This window comes from Podarcis gaigeae (genome assembly GCF_964106915.1).
Source record: "Podarcis gaigeae genome assembly, chromosome: 4".
Taxonomy (NCBI): Eukaryota; Metazoa; Chordata; class Lepidosauria; order Squamata; family Lacertidae; genus Podarcis; species Podarcis gaigeae.
The window spans coordinates 49538020-49545755 of record NC_139677.1 but is presented as its reverse complement, the minus strand read 5'-3'; positions in this window follow the sequence as shown (position 1 = coordinate 49545755).

The following is a 7736-nucleotide window of genomic DNA, read 5'->3' as shown; positions in this document are numbered from 1 at the left end:
CTGTAACATCCACTAAATTTAGTATAATTATAAATAAGTTGACTGATAAAATTCACCTGACACATATTTTCGTTTTACCAACTTTGTTCTGGGAAATAAATATTTCTTATATGTTCAGCTTCTGCCTGAGTCTCCAAGTATCATGGTTTTACCTCACATACCCACACACCCCAAAAAGTTTTAGCTCACACAAAAACCCTAAGATAACCCATGGTGGTTATACAGTATACAGAAGTGGGATCCACTTGAATTGATGGCAGTGGTGAGTTCCAGTTCAATTGGTGGGAGAGGTGGGAATCTGCTTCAGACCCCAAAGATGGACAACTAACAAATATGTATTCATGCCTAGTAAAACTTATGCAGAAGTAAAACTATGTCTGTTAGTGTCTGAGAGAAGGGAACTCTGTCGCTGAATCAAATGTTCAATGTTCACCTCAAAATATTGGTTCCCTCCCTCCTTCTTATTTTCCTGCAGAGGTGAGAAACCTATTTTGGAGCTGAAAATCACATTATTTGGGTGGAAAGCTGTTGAGAGCTGCAATCCAATAGTGAGCAAGGACCCAAAGTGGGTGAGAATGGCAAGGACATACCTGGGGGTTAGCTAGGTCAGACCCTCCCAAAGGCCGCAGGCCCAGAGTGTGTGGGAGCAAAAATATAACCTCTCCGTTCTTGCTCAACATGGCTAGGAGCCCACCCACCCATCTGGCCCCTCTCCACTGCTCTGGGCAACTAGGCAAGATGGGGAGGTACCAGTGCAGCTCTTTGCCAAGGGTGCAAGGGAGCCCAGATACATTACTAGAGACTGGGCAAGACACAATCATGTACACTTAGCAAACACACACACTTGTCACACAGTGAAGACAGACAGGCTTCTCTCTCACACACATAATCTCTCTCCACTCCCTCCCTCTTTCTCTCCTCCTCACTCCCTTCTCTTTGTGTGTGGTTGTGGCATGAGCTAGGAGACCTAGCAGACCAAGTGGGGTGTTTGAGCCCCTAATCCTCCCCACCGCCCCCTGCTCTTTAGCTTTATAAAGTATCTGAGTGTAGTCTGAGTCATTCTTAAAAGTATCTCTCCCTCCATTGTTCTCTGTTAAGTGCTGGAAAGGCCAAGAACTAATTATCAAGATCATGCTCTTGAAAAAGTGTGTTGCAGACAGCGTTTAATAAATTCAGGTACCTGATGAAGTGGGCCCAGGTCCATGAAAGCTGCTGATGGTCATAATAAAACTCCTTCATCTTTTAAAGATGCACATGATTCTTTGTTATGATACCATCATAAACTTTTGAAAAGCTTAAGAGGAGCATTTTAGCTCTGTCCCCTGACCTAATATCTCCCATCCCCTGGGCCAATAAAACTAGGTCAGACACTCTTAAATTTGGATTCATTCAAATCACATTCCTCAAGGTATGTTAAAAGCAAAAAATGCTTGTCAAAACACCTACAAAAGCGAGACACTTCATGTTATCATGCTTAAGGCAAGAGAGACGGGATTAAAGCCTGTTTTCCGTCTATTCTGTATGTTACTTTTGATAGGATCGCAAAGATCTGCTACTTTTGTCACTCAGGCTAATGCTAACTATGGAGCAAACAAGGTAAGTGTGGATTTCAGAGGCCAAAAGGGCAACTATGGGACTGAAAATCCAAAGTGCTCTGGGACGATTTAGCAGCTCAGCTCTTGCTGGCTTACTGTAACTGCCTGTCACATTATTTGGAAACTCCCTGGATGGATGGATAAATAAATAAACGAATGCTCTGCTAACACTTTCGAGCAGGGGCAAGTGAACGTTTTTCCAGCCTGAGAGCTGAATTCCCTCAGGAACAGCCTTCTGAGGGTCTGCATGCCAGAGGTGGGTGGGGTCCAGCGGTGGCCCATCCCATTTCATCACCTGAGGCGAAATAAGAAAGTGTTGCCCTGTGCATCCATGAAGCATCCACCCCTCTTTTCTCATCAGGATTACTAGATACAAAAGGAAACAGGGCTCCTGCACGTTTAGTAAATCTATACACAAAGGAACGTTAGCAGACACATAGCTTTCTTTCTCTGCCAAAACGCCCACTTCTGCAAAGCGTTTGAAGATACCAAAGCCCTTTCTTCCTTTGCACCTTGCCATCCTACCTCGCAAGCAAGTGAAGCTGACAGAAACCAAAGATTTGTGATGGAGGCAGGAACTTATAGTCTTCTAAACATTTTTGTTGCTGCTGTTAAAGGAGAAGGTCCCTGTAATATCAGAGGTACGTGGGGGAAAGTGGCAGAGATCTGCTAGTGCTTGCAATTTTATCCTTTAAAACTTTGCTGTGAGTAAGCGCTATGAACACAGTGAGACTTGCTTCTGAGTAAGCAGGCAAAGAGTCAGGCAGCCCTGCAAGTGGGGTGAAGATGAGACATTCCCCCCCCCCGCTTGGCTGGTCTGGCAGGGAAGGTTGCCATCTTTTTAATGACCTTGCTCCCCTGCCTTTATTAGCAGCCTGACACATTTATATTTGGGAGCCAAAGCTTCTCCTGGCAAGGAGATAAGCAACAGTAAAACTTCAGCTGCTAAAATATCTGTGTTGCCAGCTATGGTTAAGGGCACAGAAGTGGGACTGTTAACAAATACAAAAAGGTTTGGCTTTTATCTCTTGGGCCTTATCCAGGCTCCATTGCTATACTAAATGACAAAGAAGCTGGGATGTAATGGTTGCAGGAGTTACCCACTGGTTTGGTAGTTCAGTCCCATAGTTGCCCTTTTGGCCTCTGAAATCCCCACTTACTTTGTTTGCCTCCTACTGTTTGCATTGGCAAGAATCAGCATGGGGATGTGCTGGGGGGCAGAGTGCTGAATCAGGGCACCCAGCGCCCCAGAAAATCTCTGTTTGGCACTGGAAGAAGTCATGGTGTGAGTGTTCCTTGCTCAACAGTCTCTGCACTCTTTTTTCTTTTCTTTTTAAAGGTAACATTTGCATCCAGCATTATTGTTGGGCTAAAGATAAATCACTTTTATGTCGGTGCTAAAACGCTCTTTGAAACATCATCCTTAAACAGGTTTCGTTCTCCTTCATTTGTAATTTTTCTTTTTTGCTGTTTGTCCCCTTTGTCCCACCAGAGATGTAACAGCTTAGCCCAGGCTTAAAATAGCTTTCAAGGACACGAGCTCTGTGCTGTCCTCTTCTGAGCAGCAATACCTTTTGCTCCACGGAATGCCTTTTACATTTCCCACCCCTGCTTCTATACGTCATAAATACCATCTTCTAAAGGCAATGAGTATTGCCGTCTATTGCCAAGGTAATTCAGACCCTAACTGGGGCTCAAAGGGGCTTGGTTTTAAAACTTGTTTCAACATGACTACGGTATGTTGTTTAGTCGTTTAGTCGTGTCTGACTCTTCGTGCCCCCGTGGACCAGAGCACGCCAGGCACTCCGGTCTTCCACTGCCTCCCGCAGTTTGGTCAAACTCATGCTGGTGGCTTCGAGAACAGTGTCCAACCATCTCATCCTCTGCCCTGCCGTCCCCTTCTTCTTGTGTCCTCCATCTTTTCCAGCATCAGGGTCTTTTCCAGGGAGTCTTCTCATGAGGTGGCCAAAGTATTGGAGCCTCAGCTTCAAGATCTGTCCTTCCAGTGAGCACTCAGGGCTGATTTCCTTAAGAATGGATAGGTTTAATCTTCTTGCAGTCCATGGGACTCTCAACATAATACCTAAATGCTGTCAGGAGTGGGGAACGTCAGCCCAGGAGCTGAACGCAGCCCTCCAACCCTCTCCATTGGCCCACTGGGACTCTCTCTGCAGGCCACACCTCCTCCCTATCCACACCCCTCACTCAGCCTCACCCTTCACTGGTCCTGCTTCACTCTCTCCTTGAGTGTTTATGCCAGGCTTGAATCCGTCCTTGAACTCTGTTGGGGTGGAGGATAAAAGAGGGATATGTGAGCATGTGAGGGAATGAGCCCACTGTGCAAAAGTAAATGTTACGTTTGTTGTTCTGCCCACTTTTGACTCTTTCCCAGGTGGCTTCCCAGAAGGGAATGCAGCTTTTCTCTACATCGTGTAAAGAACAGAGTTCCTGTGAGCATCTGCAGAGTGCCTGAAATGCTCCCCTGAGTAGCGTCCATAGTATCCTCGTAGAGGACTTCCATATATCAGAGGGTATAGGATTCAGGCTGCCTTGAGGGGCAGCAGCTCTCCTTTCAGAAACGAAACACTATATTTTTTGTTAGAACATGGGAAATCTTTGATGTTTCCCACTGTGAAGATTAAAAGGAATATTACAGACTGTTTAAACATTAAATCAAAGATTGTCAAACATTGTCACCATGACCCTTCAAGATTTAAGGCTGAAATCTTATGCACACGCTTACTCTGGCTGGAGTAAGTGCCACAGAAATCGGCAGACTTACTTCGCTGTTTTCGCTTTGTCACCCCTTCAACACAATGGCATGGATCCTAGATGAGTTAAGAAGGTTTACCATGCTGGGATGTTGTTAGATGCCTAGGTCCATAGATACACATTTGTATAAAACTGGGGTGGGTGTGTGGGTGTGTAAATCATTACTAGAATTTAAATTTCACACAAGGTAAGCTGACTGATTTTCCATCTAAATTACTCAAGTAGCATTTTCAGTTTGTTTGCTATCCTCCTACCCCACATGACCCAAGTTGGTTCAGTTAATTTACCCTCACAGAAGCAAAATTTATTGTCCTTCCTCTTGACTGCAGCCAACTGGACCCACAGAAAAGCCTCTTTCTTCAGGGCCAGAGAACCTTATGAACAATCGGAGATTAGTGTTGGATCTAGACACATCAAAGAAGTGATAAAAGCATTGTAAACTTCATACAGGGAAGTTCAGTTGTAGGAAAATGGGACTCCACAGTGCCATCTGGTGTCATAGTAAATATAAACCATATAATGTGTATAAATGTAGGTGTGGAGAGGGTTGTGGGAGGGGAGAATTGCGCAAAACTGGGAACTTTTCTCCCTTCCCAGCAGCACGTTTTGCCCCAACCCACATTGTTCTGGAGGACAGCTACCCAGAGAGGGAGTTGCATTTGGGGAAGGAGACTAGAAGCTTCCCTTCTGTAAACCTTAATTTAAACCTATTATAGGATCCAAGCAAATTTCTTATGTGGAAACCCAGCAACTAGCATAGAAAGCTGCCTACCAAGTCCTTGCTCAATATTCTGGCAGTGGCTCTTTATCAGTTCTACTTAGAGATGCCGAGGACTGAACCTAGGACCTTCTGCATGCAGAACATCATTTCTACCCCTGATCTACAGCCCTTTAAGCCATTTTTTTTAAAAAAAATCTAATTCGGAAGACTGGACTGTTTTTTGGACACTTCCTTGTCATAGGGTGTGATGCTTTGTTTCTCCCAGAGAAAAACAACAGCAGGATGTCTCCTCAGAGAGACAGAACACAGCTTTGATTCCTTGTTCCTGTGAGAAAAACAAAATGGCACTGGCCTTTGTGCTCAGTAATCATGGCCTTGGAGTGAAAATGAAGTGCATTCAGCCTTGGAGTGAAAATGAAGAATGCTATAGCTGCCGGGGAAGAGGGCTGGCTCTCATCTACTGGTCAATCTTACCCAAAGGCTGGATTGCTGGATATGGCAGATCAAATCCAAAGCTCATTGTAGCCTCAGATTTACAGGATGCTGCTATTTAATATCTGACTTTGTTCTCTCTTTTATGTGTGACCTAAAATGCAATTTTGCACCAATATGAAATTTGGTGATACTCCAGAATTTGAAGCTTTTCATTTTGAACATTCACTACATTCTCAGTTCTTTTCTATCTTTCCCACAACTCAAATCCTAGGCCATCAAATTCGAATAATATCCTTAGCTGGGAATGTTGATAAGAGGGGTTTTACAAAAATATAAATTCTAAGGTAGAATGTAAGCAAACTCAATAATTTGCTTGAAGATCAGTTTCCCCAAAACATTTTAATTCCAAGCAGATGCCTTCTTGCCACAGAATAAGCAGAATGTGAGTAAAGATTAGGTGAACATTCCTCAGCTAATGTATCGCTCCTAAGTTTTCTTCAGCCAGGAGAGAGCAATTCAAAGTCCATCCTAGTGCAGCCTTAGCTTCACGCACTGCTCAGGGAAGCGTGGGCTCCACATGCACAGGACCGAAGGATTGTTATACATTCATAGAGAACCTCTGAATGGGCCTTTCATCTGATGAACAACATAAGCAACAGAATAATAATAATAATAATAATAATAATAATAATAATAATAATAATGCTGCACAGATATTTATGTCAAAGACAGCAATGGTTTCAGTTATGGACACATAGGAGCGAACTCCTAGGGGTCAAGGTCACTTCGCCCCTGCCCAATAAATTATTTGAGGGGGCCAGCCCCCCCAAAGTTGTTGGGCATTGCCATTCAAATGGGGGGGGGTGCCATGTCATGTGATCAAATATGTGGGTGGGGCTAAACTGCCCCCCTGGTATTTTATTCAAGTTGGCACCCCTGTATGAACATCATGAAACTGCACAGAAAAATTCACATTCCGATTCCTATGCGGTGTATGAACACACGTTCTAAGTTTCTTAACAAAGTTTCTCCTGATCACTGCAAATGCAGGGCAAGACACAGAGTTACCAGGAAGTTACTGAGCTGCTATCCTGTTTCATATGCAACTAGACAAAGTGGCTGTATCTTGCAGATCGCAGAGGGCTGGAACTGCAGGATTTATTCCTTGATACTTGAATGAATTTCCTACTTCCTTCTCCTTCCTTCTCACCTTGGGAAAGGAGACGTCTATTTTGGATCTCTCTCCATCCAAGATGCAAGAGCAAGGTTGTTGCATCTCCTCCTTAGTTATTTAGAAATAGGACCTTTCTTATCAAGCATGTGTTCCCTGCAATAAAAGAAGCTTTCTTGTTTTCCTAAATTTAGAGTTTCATTGTAATCCAGGGTAAAGTGTGCTCCTTCCACAGTGATTCAGTGTTAGAATCATCTTTTGCTGATGCATGTAAACTACAAATGTCATCAGCCTGGGGGAAAGGCATGTGCTGGGAAGAGTCCAGAAGACCAGAGAGAGAGGAATGGAAGGCTGTAGTTGACCCCCAAATCCCCATCCCTACCATAAAGGATAACAATTGAGGTTATCTGTAAGCACACTTAGGCTTATACGCTCATAAATTATAATGTCAATAAATCCAAAGACTAAACATGACTATCTGATACAGAAGCATAGATTAACCACAGCCTTGGATTCCAGAAGAAATCAAACATTGCTGTCAAACAATGTTCTGACTCTCCAGCTAGCGGCTTTGTTTCTAGGTCACATCACTGCTGCTCTGCTCCAAACTCTGCCTTCATCCTTTGAACTAAATGTGAGCTGGGGAGAGTCCCCACCCATTTGCCATCTCACACAGAGCCCCTTTCCTTTGTTTCCCTTAGTGGCCCATCACCCAGGCGATCACCTCAACACAGGAAGCAAACCTGGCTTATATTTTAACACTTGCTGAATGCAGGGGTTAGAAGGGTGTTGCATGCAGCCTAATTCCTCCCCCCTCAAAACTCATAACAGTATTATTTTGGAAGGAGAGTAGCTGTGTGCAGACAAAGGTGGTTTGTTTATGTTAACCCTTCCGGCCACTGGGTGCCACTATTAGTTTACTAGCTTTCTTGAAGTCTTGGAACTTGACCATCACAGAATATGCAAAGAAGTGATTTGTATGAGCACACCAACACACGTTCACTCAAGTGTAAGTCTCTTTGCTTTCAGTGGGACTCCAAAA